We start from the raw sequence: 16231 nt of genomic DNA on the forward strand, positions 1-16231 counted from the left end.
ACGTAACACCTCAGGTTCAAGCCCTGCTTGTTAAACACGTCATGTCACTCCTCATCTGGCTCTGACCTTTTCCCTTACCCACACCTGCACTGTGTGCTGTGCAATAGTATAACTGTAGCTTAGAGAAATTACAACAATAACTGTTCCTCATGCTGTTTTAACAATGGTTCACTGTTGTCGCTAGCCTGACTGCATGGTGTGCTTTGCAGCGAGGAAAGAGGTGGAACATCTTGCCGAAGGCAAAATGCTCAGGAAGAGAGGCAATGCGTTCAAGGAAGCTAATGGCAGATTTTTCACGCTCCTGTTTCTATGTTCATGTCCTTGTCGCCGCAGCATTCACTGTCTAACTGGGTGTCTTGTTCCATTTGCTCCACAGAAACATTAAAGCTTTACCTCCAAAGCTTTTTTTTGGCATGCTCTCATAGCATTTTACTAATACGTCCTTTGAGGGTGTATAGACACCAAAAACACCAGTGGATTTCTTTGGCTGAGCAATGAATTGAAAGGATGATTACAAAAGGAGACAAAAGTTTGCCGTAATATCATTCTTTTTATCCCTCCTTCTATGTCCTTTTCTTTTCAGACAAACTGTGACAACTGTCAGCGTCACTTTGCTTTATCTGAAAGTTCTTCAGAGTCACATTCAAAGCGAGTCCTTGTGATATTGTAGTTGATCCAGACCACTGTTGTTTAGTCTGGCAGGAGCTTTTAGATTGAGAAGTTTCTCCACTCTCTTTGAGAGTGCTCTCATTCATGGCTGCCCTTGTTGGAACGCACTTGATATGCAGTGCGCTACAGAGCCCTAAAAGCTTCTTCCCGTGCTTTTTCTCTTAAGCCTGCTAAAGGGTTGTAACCATTATTTACCCTGTCAAAATGAATAAGAAAAGCATAGGAAGGTTGATCACACTCACACATAGGTCTTACAGCCACCAGAGCACAGCCTAATATATATTTTCATATAGCATTCTCATGAACTAATTTGCCTTACATATGACATTGCCAATATTAGACTCAATTTGTAGATTCTGGTCATATGAAGCACTGATTAGCGTAGAGATGCTCGCAGTTTTCCCGCAGCGCTACACTGATCATGTAATAGCCAGGAGGGAAATGACTGGAGGAAACTTTACCTTCAGCTTGAAAGGAAGAGATCAACCACTTTACCAGCTTGACTCACCGCAGGGCAAACTCAACACATTTTACTGTGCAAACACAGCCGGTGCACGAGTCCTACTTTTTACTGCTTAATTACTTTACTTTTAGCCTGAAGAGAAATAATATAAAGGCTTCATTTTGTTATACAGATACACATCCATAGCCTATTCTATTTATTGTACACTATATAGACAAAAGTATTGAGACAACTGATCATTACACCAACAAGGATTTTAATGACCTGCCCATTCATGTAGTGGCAACATTGTGACATCTATCACAGTAGTTGCTGGAGACCTAACCAAAGTGAGTATTTCGTGTTGCTCCCATAGCCATAACCGCTGGGTTAATATGATAAACTTCCTGTGTAATATTTATGTAAGGAATTGGTGCACAATTACTGACTGACATAAATATTTGGAGCTCTTTTGCAACAGCTGCCTCTGTGAGCCACAAAATTGAATTTTGTTGATTTGAAAGTGCCGTTCAGCTCGGTGACATATCCTCTTTGATGACCAGACAATGAGATGAGGGAATTAACTGCAATCAAGTAATGTCCCAGTCTGAGGGAGTGAGTGCTGTTTGGCGCCTTGTGGAAACCAGTTTATTGATTTTTTTAGGCCAGGTTGTCAGCTTGTTCCCTGAAGTGCCAAGCAGTGATGTTTCATGCCAAAAATTCCATTTGCTTACAGATCAATATGGCTTTTCAAATACAGTATGTTATGGGATGTGAGGGTGAAATTGTGTGAATGTACAGGTTTTGTTGTGCAGCTGAATATTTCACTGTAAACTGGTAGTTTATGTCACCACATTTTGTCTGTTTTCACAGTTTGGGAGATTTTTATTTCATAACCATTATCTCATTCTCTGTGCTTCCCTCAGGGGACCCAGAATGCAATCTGTCATCCAGCAGTGACAGTCACACCCCACAAAGACGGCCTCTTCGTTTCTGACTCAATGAACCCAAGGCAGCAGTGCCAAGCGACGCTAAACGCTGCACCATTTTTCATGCCTTTTCCCGTCCCATTCTCCTCCAGCTGAGTGTTAGCTCATCAGAGCAGGCCTGTCTGCCGCCTGCCAAAGCCATCATCTACATCACCGCGCTCCAGCAGAAACACAATCACTGCTTTCTATGGAAAACCAAACGCCAGAGTATAATAGGAGCAATATGTTTCTCCTCTGTCTCTGTTTAAACAGTGCGGGCAGAAAGGCCAAAGAAGGAGGCTGTGTGTGAAGAAGAGAAAGTTAGTGAATGAAATGGAACGAAACAGACGATGATGGCGGAAGTGACGTGGCTGAACATTCAGCTGCTGCTCCCCCTGAACTCCTTTAAAAAAATTCTCTGTGCAGATTTTTAAAATCGTTAGTCTGATGAATTTCCCAGTGGCTCAATACAGTATGTTTCCTGGGAAAAAAGCAGTGTAATATTCTTTATCACCAGAAACTAAGTGATTAATATCATGTTTCTTGGTGCAGAAAGTTTGACCTAAGAAGACAATGAAGAACATGAACACTGATAAATAATAGGCTCAAAGTTTTTAATGATCATCCAGAAAACAATCGAATAACAGAGTGAGTCAGTGAAGTCAGAAGTGAACACGCAGCAAGCGCATCGCTAACCATGAGGACAACCTGTAAGGTCTTGCTGTCTGTCATGCTGAGGACGGGAAAGAGGCAAAGATGCTGTCGTCCTTGTTAGCATCACCGTCACCTGTAGCTCATATCTTAATTATCTGAAAGCAAGCACTGCACCTCACACCCACTCTCACATTTAATCACCATCCTCCACCAGATTCCTACCTCTTGGCCATCTTGTCACCACATTACCTCCTACCTCCTCTGTAGCTTCACTTGTGTTGTGCAGGTTTCTAGAGGCTGTCCAGATGGCTGGAGCCTGGCAGTGACACAGTGATCATTACCCTGCTGGGCTCGTCTCTGTGTGCACCTTGTCTCTTTTAATTCAGATCTCTTCTCTTGACTCCTGAATGTCAAAACTTGCCCAGAATTTTAAAGTTTTAAAGACCATGGGGGAGCGCTGAGAGCTGTTGACAGTTGTATTCATGAGGTCTGTTTGAGTGCATTAGGACCTTTTAGTTACATTTAGGTTGTGTTAAATGGGGCTCAGTAATAACTTCACTACTGTCGGAGCTGTTTCTAAGGCTGCTTTTAGACTGACTTTAGCCCTGCGTGAACAAACACAGCCTCCTCATTCATTTTAGCTGCACCTCAGCGTCTCAACCAAATACACAAGGTCTGTTAGTGTCTGTATGAGTCACACTGGGCTTTCATCTGGCTTCAGTATAAACCCATCTGTGTCATTATGACACAGTCAGAGCACCTGTTCAACCCTATTCAGTATACGGAGCGAGAAAATCAGTAGAGAGAGGGAGGTCGAGATTTAGCAGTGGGTCACACATGACCTTGACTCAGACTGAAATCAAACATGACTGATCTTTTCCTGAACTTAACCAAGTAGTTTTTGTGTCTAAATGTAACCACACTAAGTTAAACTACACTAAACCAAAGTCTAGTTTCATGTTAACCATGTGTTACAAACGCAGAGGGCCGTGATAAAGCAGCATCAGTTCGTGATGACCTTGGATGAGAATGTGTTGTTGGGGCAGCGTAGGCAGTTCTGGCTTAAAAAACAACAACAAAAACATGTTGGCCATACATAAATGGCAGATTTCTTCACTTCTATTCTAAGAAAGAGTTTTAATCTTTTAATCGCTTTAATCTGGTACTTCAACTGGAGTGAGTTAAGTATGACTTGATCCCCACTCCCACATCTTGGGTCTACAGCTCTCGAAACAATCAATTAATGCGAACAGTAAAGAGGGTTCGAGTCACGGTGACCTGACCAACTGCGCTGTTTCAACTCAGTTTCTGCCAGTCGACTCCAGCAACAAAGCTAAGAGTCATCTGGGTAACCTCTTAATCCCGGTTTAACATTTGGGAGGAGCATGGTGCATTGTCATCGGGCACCACAGTCTTCTGGTGTATAAAATGTGTCTAGGTTTATGATAGGTGTATGCAATTTTTAGTGGATTGTTGCCGTGTGCGTAGTTCAGTGTTTATCTACGTAGTTGGAAATTAATGCTGCAGCAAAACTTTTTGTGATCTGCTTCTGTCAGCCTCTGATGGAGTAAGAACAGGTGTGTGTATCTGTGTCTGATAAACCCGCAAACTGGAGTCCCAGTTCATATTTCAGCTTATCTCTGGCTCCTGCAGCAACACACCAGCAGCCTCTTGCAGAATATGCGCAAGAGGCTTAGAGTTCATCTGAAAATACCCTCCATGGAGTTTCTCATGAACAAAAGCTTCCATGGAGGTTCAAGACACTGACACCATTAAAGCGTCTACCTCGGTCTAAAGTCATGACGGTCATGTGGATTGTCGCCATCTTTCTGCATCACAGAGCTCAACAATACAACTTAGACAGCTCCAATTCTGCAGCAGTGAAAGGCCTATGCTCACTGCAGCTTTGCTGCTAATGAGAATTTAATGAGAAATGTTCTCAATTGAAGTTAAATGCATATTTGCTATGGATGAGTGTGGCCCAAAGTCTGCTTTTAAAATTGGTCCCCAGCGTGTTGTGAGGTTAGAAATTCCCAAATTACACATATAAAAGGTCGACATACATTTTAACCACAGAGTTGACCCCGTGCACTTCTCGTCAATGTGGTTTAGTACGGCTGCTCCCTTAGATGTTCACCTTATTATGATTACTTACTAAGTATTTCTGCTGTGAGTGCACATCCAGTAGAAAGGCCATTGTTACTTATTAAAAATGCATGTGGAGAAACTTTACTGATGCAGTTTTGTAAAGTGCGACACAGTGGGGCGGTTTGTTGCACACAGCAGTGTTTTGTGAGAATGGATAACAGTGCTTTCTGTCAAGCTGTGATACAGCAAAAATCCCCTCAAAGCTATTAAAATGACTGCAACCTTAACGTTTTTTGCTGGGGAAAGACGACGGCAAGCGACAGGATAGGAATCTGACTGGAGTATATGAGCTCTGCATCTGCTGGTGGCAACTGACAGTTTCATTGATTGTTAGTGATTTCAGATCGCTCTCAGTGATTTCAGTGAGATCACTTCCTCTGATGGAAAAAGACAAGCTCCCGGCAAAGAGGAAGGAAAGAAGAGTAAAGGGGAACAGAGCATATTATTGAGAAAACTGACAATTTTCATGTATATGCTGTGAATAATAATACTGTAAAATATATGAATAAATAACTGTTGAGTTTTCAAAGGCAGATTATAACTGAAAAGGGCCTCATGCAGCTTCGGTTTCACAACTGCATGAAGTCATTTTATTAACAAAGCACTCCGTGTTTTACAGTAAGAGTGAAAATATGATTAAAACACTGACAGTGACAATATCGTCCCTTTTTCTTCACTTTCCACTTCCCTTACCTGCAGGTGAACTGTGGCCACTTGTGACAGTTTACCAATCAAGACTTTGTTTTCCAGCAAGGTGACTTTCAAAATGAGAAATTAACAGGGAAATGAACTTGAGGGGCTGAGAACAAAATAAAGCAGCTGGATAGACTGCTGAGGTTTTCCAGCTGAGAAATTAGAAAATTACACAAGTAAGTGAAAAAAATGGAAAAATCCCCACTGATACATTTACTCAGCATCTCTCAGCTTTATGAGTACGTTAGAATGTCACTTCTATGTCATATTGTCGGACAGGATAATGTATGGCGAAAAAAACTGAGTAAAAAATGTAATTGAAAACACAAAAAGGCTGTCTGTTGGATGAAAATCTTCAGTTTTTCCATTTAAGGATGTATGAGAAATCTTAGGAATTTAGGAAACTGTCAAAAACTCACAGAAGACATCTTAAACTATCTGACTTAAATAAGAATAAATTCGTAAGCAGCAAGTCCTGTTTGTGATAACTTTCCATGGTTCAACTGGTTTAATAAGACACAAACAACACAGATATGCTAATGAACAGCATATTATTCAGCTTTGACAACTGTTAAAGCACTGACACTTTCCGAGAAATCATCCCCCACCAGCTGCTGCTCCTCGCGGTCCAGTGTGTTCAGATACGTCTTTGTCAGTCTCCTGTGGATGGTGGCATAGTTAAAACCTGTACACCAGCTTTCAGCTCTGTACAACTCTGCATTTACAAAATAATCCCATGTCGAAATCATTTCATGGTCACGGATGCAGGAGTTTTACTGCAGATCTTGTATGTTCCTTTATTTTTAAAAATACTCTGTTTAGAGTCATGAAAGATATGAAGCGAGAAATACGAGGTAATTATTTTCATTCCAAATAGAAACATGGATTTTCTTTGGCATCAAATAAGATTGAACAGTTAAAGGCCCCACAAGAGATGTTTAGGGTGTTTAGTCGGTTTCCACATAACGTTCACGTTTATGATAATCACCTCTCTTTTTTTAGAAGTGTCGCTCTGTGATCTGACAACATCTGATCCTTTTGATATGGCATTGAGGCTCGGGAAGAAAGTGAGGCAAACTCGGTCTTTTTGATGGTTCATTGTTTTATCACAACAATGTCTGTACTGCTTATGCCTTATTTAAAGCTGAAAGAAAACTCAGGTTCTCACCTGGAGGGGGAAGACAGAGTAAACAAGAGAGAACGCTGTTTCATTCGGGTTAGAGTTTGAAATAAATTGTCATATTTATTCATGATAGCATCTGTGACGCGATCCATATTCACCCAAGGTTGCCTGCACTTGGACTGGCACAAAAACCCAGTCGCTGGACCAGTCTGGTCCCCGTAATTGGCTGTTTCATACACCGAGTGAAGCAGGCTGGGAATGATCCAGACACTCAGGCTGTGAGGGGCAGGTTGGGGATTTTTCTGCCTTAGGTATGATTCACACAAGAACACAATAAAAACAACAACATTCATTATGCATCACTGTGAGGATGACGCACAGAGACGTACCTGGAGGGACATGCAGACAGATGGAGGGCCTGAAGCTGACAGACGGACGATTGATGGACAAACACAGCACATAGTGGCGAATGATGTCCGACATCCCCTCCCATCAAAGCTCACACATACACAAACGCAGTGAGAGGCTGTTCTCTCATCCATACAGACTGACATGGATTTAAACACAGACAGAAAATTCTGCAAACACAGACAGATTGGTTTATTTGTTATTCAAACATCTCTCAGGGGCAGAAATAATCTAATTGGGTGAATTAAATATCAAAAAGATGGAGAATGAGAAGGACAGGGTTTCTGGCTGAGCGACCTCACACTGAACCATGTAAAAGATGCAGGGCTTCAGGGAGAACTGCAGCTGTCAACCTGATATTGATGGAAATAGGAATAAGGCTAACAGACAGCATGTGTCGTGTGTTTTGTTTTCTCTAATTAGGATGCTAATATATGAAAGAAACTTTCAGTCAGGCACTTTGGCTTAACAAACAAAGGGCATCAAGTAAATGAACTGGAACTGAAATTTGGATTTTCACTAGTGTTGCTTTGAGTAATTTAAGTATTGTGCATTTAAACTGTGACCTGATTGCGGCTCTAAATTTAACATCAGATATCCACCAAAATAATTGGGGCTCTTCCTCTTGGGACCATAAATTTCATGGCAATCCAACAGATGTTGAGATGTTTCAGTCAGGACCAAATGAAAAACTGACATCCCCAGAGCCGAAGATCCCTTAAGTTTGATCAGTATTGAGTTCCTGCCCACATACCCGTCTGAGCCATTCAGAAGCAGCACTCAGCTGTCAGTCATGTTTCAACCTCTTTTTATGCCATCAAATAATGATAACCAAACTGATCAGAAAAATGAACACTTGAACAAACATCAGCGTGATAAGAACTGCCTACCTCTCTGGGGAAAATTTAGCCGTCATGTTCCTTGCATTTTCAGTTTGGCTCGTGTCCCATTTGCTAACATGAAGCAGGAGGGATTTATGGGCTGTACTGCAGTCAACCACCAGGGGGCGATACAGATGTTTTGACTTTGCATTTGGTGAGCTTTCGTGTCGTCCATATTTAATACAGTCGATTGTATCAACATGTAATCAACCCCTACTGTTTAACATCTGATTTAACTTGCTAATGAACTGCTCCCACTTTCCTCAGTGCTTCTTTTCCTGTGGGTGGATTTTTGCAAGCTGCCCTCAATGTGTTCGGCCTGTTTTTTGTTTGTTTTTTTTTTCCTAATGGCCTATAGTAGAGCATGTAAACAGAACACAATCAATTGGACTAATTACTTGTAAAAAGACCACAGGCTCAGAACAGCAGCTGTGAGGCCAGTAAGGAGGAGGGAAAAACTGTAGTGACCGAGCAGAAATAATACAGATTGGAATGTAGAACTTCAGTCCTTTATGAAGGGACATCTTTTTCTGGTTGGCTTTTCGTGACTTCCTGGTCATCCATAGTTTTTAGTCTGCAATATTTTTATTTGACTTCAAAGATAGTCAAGAACTACACTACTTTGTGAGAGTGAAAAAATCCAGTTTTCAACTTTATTAACTTAGATCAAAACATTTAACTTTTTATCTGCTTTCATGTCAGCTCTGCTTAGCTGCTGAGTGTAAGTCCATCTCTCTGCATCTCTCTTCTCCATCTTCTTTTAAACTCTTGTTTAAAAATCCGAGATCTTGTGCATTGCCTCTCCTGTGTATTTACATCTTCATTATGAGACGGAGCTTCACTGTGCTCCTCCAGTCTTTACCAGAGGCCTATTAGGGATTTCCCTTTTATTTATTGATTAATACATCATCAAGTGGAGCTCCGGCTGCAGCCAAGGGAACAACAGCAAGGTTCCCCTGGAGTCTGCAGCCTTCGTCCCGGCTGCCCACTTAAGATTCATGACTTGCCTCGCCTGTTAGACAATGATTGCTATTATTCTTTTTTTCTCAAGGCAGCGCTGCAAGTGAGGGAGCGGCTGCATTTTCATTGCAGGAGTTAAAAGGAAAAAAAAAAGAAAAAACTTGCCAGGGTTAAAAAATCTACGGCTTAACCCTTTTATTATCTACATATGAGATGATTTTTAACCTCTTTTAATAATAAAGCACCTCGCTTTTCCTTATCAAAGGCGCAGCGCTGTGAAACCACTGGATGTAACATCAAAGCATGAAGTATTCCCCTAACTTACAAAATCAGTCTCACCACAAACAAGCAGGCAGAGAGAATGGGATCAGTGTGGCTGTGCAGAGAGGGAGGAAGAGAGGAGAGGAGAGGAGAGGAAAGAGAGTGGAGCTTTGTAGGAGAAGCTTTGTGGAGCTTTTTCCTCCCTCCCTCGCTCGCTCGCTCGCTGTCAGGCCACAGAACATTAAAGTGGAGGAGAGGAATTTGCATTCTCTAAATCGCAGCCTCTCTTTCTGCTGGACTCACGTGCTGGCTGTCACGCACGTGCACGTTCAAATGCAGGGCTTCTCGCTCCAAGCTTATATTTATATTTCCATCGCACACATGTTGCAAAAGCTAACCCTCACATACATGACCCAGTAAATATTATCTGCATCTATCAGAAACAAAACCCACATGAAGGCAGGGTTAGAATCCTGGGCTGTTGTATTGGTCTTGCCTCATAAATTGGCAACAAAAGTGTATCTTGGAAGGATTCACTGCTTTACTTCCACTCATTATCAGTAGGACTCTCAGCCTAAAAGGCACCCAAACATCTCACTGTATTTCAAACTCAAAACGCACCAAAGTAACATCTCTTCTGAATTGTGTTTTTAACGGCCTGCAGTCCAGAGAACCTGTAGCATAGTAATAATTGGGATAAAAAGTTAGTTATTCTAAATAAAAAAACACAGCTAAAAAACAAAAAAAAAAGTCATTGTCACCTTTTGCAAACACTAAAATCACACACAAGGTCCAGTTGCAGGTCATCTTGCACGACTGCATGAAATATATTGTGCTTCACACATGGGCAGGCGGCACCCAAACACGGCCCTATATACTCGCTCATAAAACACTGGAGGAGCAGGGCTCACTCTGCTGGAGAAGGAGGGGTCATCACCGCCACAAAATACTCTCAAGGCAAGTCCCGCCTCTTTAAACTTCAAACCAGAAGGCCACATGTGTCTCTGGTTCTAAATCTGGCAGGAAGGCAGGGCTGCAATTCAGGGAGACTGAGGACTGGAGAAACAAGACTCTCCACTGCAGATCAGCAACCGTCAGAAAAAAAAAGAAGTAGAAGAAGAAGAAAAAGAGAGACGGAGACAGCCAGGTCACAGGAGTCCACCAAGCGTCCAGGAAACAGCTCACAGCTCAGGGACTCGGCCAAAAGAGGCGGGGAGCAGTTTGTTATTGGAAAAGCTGACAAGGGAGCAAAGCAGCAGAGAGGGAAGAGAAGACAAGAGGTGACTGCCTGACTTTGACTTGGTCTGTGAAGACCTCATGCAGCTTCCTACCAGCAGCTCTGTCCCAGTTGTATCTGCCTGACACCTCGACTTTGAACGCCGGGAGGACAAAGGGGAAGCAAGGAGAGGGAAAAGAGGAAACAGGAAGGGAGACAGACAGAGGAGAAACCATGGTAAGTTTGGTTTCTGTTTGGACTGCTCATTAAGTGTGGTTGTGGTGGGCGGGGAGGTGGGCTGAGCTTGCTGCTGCTTTATTCCTTCAAAAAGTGGACCAAATTAAAGCAGCAGCTCCCCCTTGTTAGTTTGCTTGTAGAATTTGTTTTCCCCACTTGAACTTGCCAACACAGTGGGAAAAAAAAAAATTATAACAGCTATATGAAAACAGAGCCCCCGAGACTGAGGCAGTTAAATTAATTTATTTGTTGTGAACCAAGAAGTTGGGAAGAAATGGAGTTTGGGAACATTTTTTCCTTTTTCTTTCAGAAATGAAATTGCAAGAAAAGTGATTTTCAGGCTGTTTGCTCCAAATCTCAACTCCTTTCTACAATCTTCAGTGTATACAGAGAGAGGGAGAAAAGGGGATGGGTGGGTGGGTGGGCTGACCGCCCTACTTCCCCATATCAGTCCCGGGCAACACATTTGGTTTCAATTACTTTGTCCCTCTGGGGAACAAGCTGCTATAAATAAGTAACAAGAAGCTGAGTGTGGACAGACTGCAGCCTACTGTCGGGGTTCGACGGAGGAGGAGGAGGAGGAGGAGGAGGAGGAGGCGCATGCCTTCACACTGACTCTGGTTCTGCTCTGGGTGGCTGGCTTAGTTGTGGTGAAGAGGCGTGTGTGTTGTTGTCTCGTTTAGCTCCAGTCTCTGTGTAGCACAGTGGGTAAAAGTGATTTCTGTTAGTAAAGACTAACCCCTCTCAGGTCACAGGCCAAGTCTTTAAACAGCCAAACTGTGGGATTTTCTCAGTTCAAAACTCTTGAATTCTAACTGAAGTGACCAGATCTGAGAAACATCTCAAGGTGAAGTCTTAAGTCTTCCAGCGGTCAAGTTCAAGTTAAGTCTCAAGTCCTCGTGAAATTTACATCACATTTGAGTTAAGTCTCCAGTGTGTAGCTGGTTGAATGATTGGTTCTGTGTGGAGTCTGACACCATCAGACTGCTTTCACATTTAATGAAAGGGCAAATTTTCTCTGTGGAGGTGGAGAACATTAGCTAGTCTGGAATCAAATCATGGTTTCTGGTGTCCTACGCTTGATACGCCCTCCGTCAAATAAGTTTTATCCCCAAACATAATGATGGTGTGATTATGTTTCCCTGTCGTGCAATTGCTGTTGTATTTACATGTTATTTCTGAGAGACAGGGGGCGATCAGATTATTAGTCAAAGTACAGAGTTTATTTACAGCTCAAACCATGTCTGTAAAATCCTCAATAAAATCTTCAGCAACAAATTCTGACTTCCTGCAGGTTTTAAAAGTGGCTTTAAGCTTTATTCGTCACAGAGAACAGTGACTGTGGTCAGCTTGGTGAGCTCTCTATCAGCTTGATCAGTACGATCCGAACATTTTTATTTTTTTGCCAAAATGCGACCTCAGACACTGCTTTGAAACACGTCCACGTCCTCCTATAAAGAAACCAAAACAAAATCCTGATTTAAAGTTCAATTACTTTTTAAAACTGCCAACTTGTTTGTATCCAGACAGAAAACCAATGAGTGGTGCTTTTTCAAACTCAAAACTGCTGACTCAGATTTAGCAAAAGTTTTGTGTTTTTTTTAATTTTCTGCACTTCTCTGTGAATGTGATGAGACAGAAGTCTGTTGATTACGCTTGATTAGGCTATTGAGATGCAACAGATTTGGCCTTTTCACTGAGGAAGGTAACGAACACCAAAGTTACAAGTCAAGGCTTCATGCTGTGTGCGAGCTGCCTGCTCAGAATAAACTGAGCATGTTTGGTATCCTGTTGGGGAAACACAAAACTATTGGTAGAAATCTGTGCAATTTACTTATTTACAAGGTCCATGGGATTTCTTGTAATTGAAGTTTGGTTGTAAAAGAGTTGGTTCTTTCATTTGGAGCTAACATAAAAGCAAAGTAATGGACTGTTGCACCATCACATTACCAACAACAGTAACGTCGTGATGGGAGTAGGTGGTTTCCCAGTTTAGTGCCAAACTGGTGTGACTGCTAAAAAAACCACTTGACGTACAAAGTGATATATTTTCATATGTTTCTCTAATTGTTGTGAATTACTGGATAATTTGAGCTCTCAGGCATCTTATCACCTGAGCTGGTCGTAGCACATACTGTGCTGTGCAGCACTTCCTGTGAACAAAGAGCTCTGAGCAGACCTCGCTTTACTTCAGGGCGTCATAAGCCCGAAAGGATCAACGAAATGCCGTTTGTCTGCAAGGTCTTTGTCTTCGAAGGTCAAACATTATCCAGTATATGAACTTGACTGTAGTAAGTAAGGGGTAGTTTGTAATGGGTTAGTCAAATGTTGAAATATATAATAATAAATCATGAAGAATATATCTCTTGGATCTAATATTATTTGCATGAAAAATGATGGTGAAAACAAAGAGTCCCAGCTTTAACAGCATCCCTTAAAGTCCACCTGAGGACCTGATAAGTTTGCTTTTTGCTTCTTTTTTTATGAGAAACAAAGAACGACAAGAGGAGAATGAAGAAGATGAAAAGAGCTAATGCATTAGTTAGTTGAAAGAAAATTAATTAACAACTATTTTGATCATCAATTCCTCATTTATGTAATTTTTCATGCAGAACATGTCGCTGTTGCTCGGACAAAAGAAACAATTTGCAGATGTCAGTTTTTGGCATTTAATGGAGTAAAATGAAATTAGCAGCATGTCTGGTGTCTCTCCCACAGACAGCCGCCTTTTTGAGTCTTTGCACTCGTTTATACATTGATTATATTTGTCTGAAGTAGCCTCCACCACCAGGTCCAGTCTGTCCCGCTGCGACATGTAAGACAGCCCAGCTTCAGGACACACAGCAGCTGTCGCTCCATGCACTGTTATATTAGGAACAGAGTCAGAGCTCTAAATATGCCTCGACTCCAGCCCCCAACCCCACCGTCTCTCTCTGTCTCCACATGAGCCTTCTTACTGTCTGCCTGCATGCAGCCTCCAACTGTCTGCTGCTACCTCATACCAAAGACAGACAGTCAAACCTGCACTCACACACATGCAGAACCAACTTATTCACAAGCAGAGAAATGGATGCTGCAGGAGTGAAACCCTATTTATACTGGACAGGAGGATCACATCCCAGTTAGCAGTTTAGTCTCTAGCTAATATTCATGGTTCTAAAAAAAAATTCCACCACTTTGGTCCAGACTGAAATATCTCATCAAATGGTGATTGGACATGCATTGTCCCCAGAAGAGGAATCCTCCTGCACAGGTAGTGTCTCAACCATCTGGTCAGGTGGACAGGTGGGAGATAAGGCTACAATGAACAATTACTTTTATTGTCAATTAATCTGCTGATTATTTTCATGACTAATCGATTAGTTGTTCAGTCTGTAAAATGTCTACATATTTAGAATAAACCCCCAAATAAAGAGCTTTAAGTATAGTTTTATTGCTGTATTAAGGCATATCTTACAAATATTCATAGAGCAAGCATTGTTTTATCCTTCATGCAACATTCAAGTGCTACAAAAAGTCAGCAGAGTCTTTCAGCCACCACTGGGGGTTTTATGTTTCCCGGATTTCTGCAGTGGAGAGTCTGGCACATGAGAGAGACGCTTCAAAAGATCAACTTCTTCTCATGTGATCAGCATTTAGCATCTAAGCAGCAGCTCTGCGATGAGGTTCCCTCTGCTCCACTGAACAGGAGGGAGAGAAATCCATCAGCTGCGGTTAATCGTGTTCCCAAAATATTCTTCTTCATCATTATCAGTTGTGTTTGCGACGTGTGAAAGGGAAATAAAATGAATGTAGGCACACATGTAGTTATTGTAAACAGCCACGAGCGGAGATGAAAACGTGCAGCTGCTGGCTGAGGTGGAGATGAGCTTAGATATTTAATTCTGTCCGTGAACAGTCTCAGCAGAGTGGCATTTAAATTCTGCTAGCCGGCATTAGTGATCCGACACATTAATTGTAACCACATGCTCCTTATCAGTCAGGGTTCAGGTTATTCACTTTGTTAAGTGCACACCTTTGGTTTCTCATTTGCTGTGACCACAGCCAAAGCGGACCACACCTGTCCCCAGCAGCTCTGTATTAAACACACCCTCTGATCAAGGACAACTTTCAGCTTTTAAGCTTAAAGGCTGAGCCATACGCAGCACTGTGTTTAACAGCTGGCAACGTGCCTTGTGGACAGCATTTTCTCTGACCATAAACCCAGCCAAATCTGGAAAACTGTGACTCATCAGACCTTTTTATTTTAGCACTACTGAGTGAAACATCTTAGTTTGTTGAAAACAGTTTCTGACTCACAGTGTTGCTACACAGATCAGGTGGGTGTTAGACTTAAAGGCTCACCACAATTTTTTGTTTCAGATAAATTTCATAATTATCAGTCCACTAATCTTTTATAATACCAGAGGACCAAATAATCGTAATGCGTTTCAGCCTCTTTTCGCTCATCGTTTTGGTTTGGTTTCATTTACTGTGTGGCTCACTGAAATCATTCGGGTCCATCATAGCATTACAGCATACTGTGCAATAGTCACAAAATGTAATGTTTATGATTTGTATTACATGGACACTAATGTTTTCACAACATCTCTTTGACTGAATGAAAGCCTACGTTTATACCCGCACTTTGGTACAAGTTCAGGACTGTCACACCAGAATCCAGAGTTTAAATCCTGTCTGCGGCCAAGTTTAGGTGACAAAAGCAGTTTGCTTTAGCTCGGAAAATAATCTGTTCTGCATCTGCAGAAATCCGATTTGAATTGCATCTAAATGTGGTTCTGATCTGATTTGTCTGTCGAAGTTCAGACATCTTTAAATCAATCTGTATACAATCTGGATATGCCAAAAAATTTGATTTGGGCCAGCAGTCTGAATTAGGTCTTGGAGAGTTACGATGAGAAAAGTTGACTGCTGGATTTCACATTTACCTTCATGTTCATATGTTTCAGATAGGATATACAATTCTATGTGCCATATCCTGTTGAACTGCTATCGCCCCCCCCCCCCCCCAAATCTTCCCTGCCCCCCCTAAGGTGTGTCACTGAGGGTTAAAACTCACGTATTCTTCATTGTAGGTCTAATAACATTCACTGAAAAAACTGTGAAGATTCATTTTACCGACAGTCTTCATTCATGCAGCGTTTCTGTTATTTTCTCCACCCTCCTGCAGACAGATGGATAGATGGAGCAGCAGGAGGGTGGTGGCGGTGGGGCGGATGAATCTGAGAAGAGGATGTGAAAAGAGGGAGAAAAGTGAGGCAGGAGAGGACAGGGGGATTTGCTGAGTGAGTGATAATTTAAGGATTAGACTTTGGAGCAGGAACCGAGCTGCGCCGAGCCAACCTCTTCCCACATCCACTTGGCATGGCGCTGCAAAGTCATTTCCATGGAAATTATGACCCCACCCGCGTTGTTTGCAGCCATTTTGCCGCGGGGTAAATAGCCCCTAAACCCTCAAAAGCTGAGTGATTTTAAAGAGAACAACAGACACAGAGATGCTGAAATCATACCCGTGATATATCTGTGTGTTTGCTCTATTCTCTCCATTTCACCATTTAATGAGCGCGTCTG

The 16231-nt window shown here is 42.1% G+C and overlaps 1 protein-coding gene and 1 long non-coding RNA gene across 6 annotated transcripts in view; one reads left to right on the top strand and one right to left on the bottom strand.

The window, feature by feature from the left end:
- sgcd (sarcoglycan, delta (dystrophin-associated glycoprotein)) overlaps nt 1–16231 on the top strand; it is a 228979-nt gene that overhangs the window by 113710 nt on the left and 99038 nt on the right. Inside the window, exon 1 of one of the 5 annotated variants that reach the window (XR_006845277.1) lies at nt 10106–10660. The exons of the other annotated variants lie outside the window; for them this stretch is intronic. The gene's annotated coding sequence lies outside the window, so the exon portion shown is untranslated. Of the gene's footprint in view, nt 1–10105; nt 10661–16231 lie in introns of those variants that run through there. 5 annotated transcript variants of the gene reach the window in all.
- On the bottom strand, nt 5778–9273 carry LOC124071017. Its single transcript, XR_006845279.1, has 4 exons — nt 7087–9273; nt 6856–6973; nt 6563–6742; nt 5778–6234 (listed from the first exon to the last, which is right to left on the bottom strand). It is a non-coding gene; the product is annotated as an uncharacterized LOC124071017 (long non-coding RNA).

This window comes from Scatophagus argus, chromosome 14, assembly GCF_020382885.2.
Source record: "Scatophagus argus isolate fScaArg1 chromosome 14, fScaArg1.pri, whole genome shotgun sequence".
NCBI classification, from domain to species: Eukaryota; Metazoa; Chordata; class Actinopteri; family Scatophagidae; genus Scatophagus; species Scatophagus argus.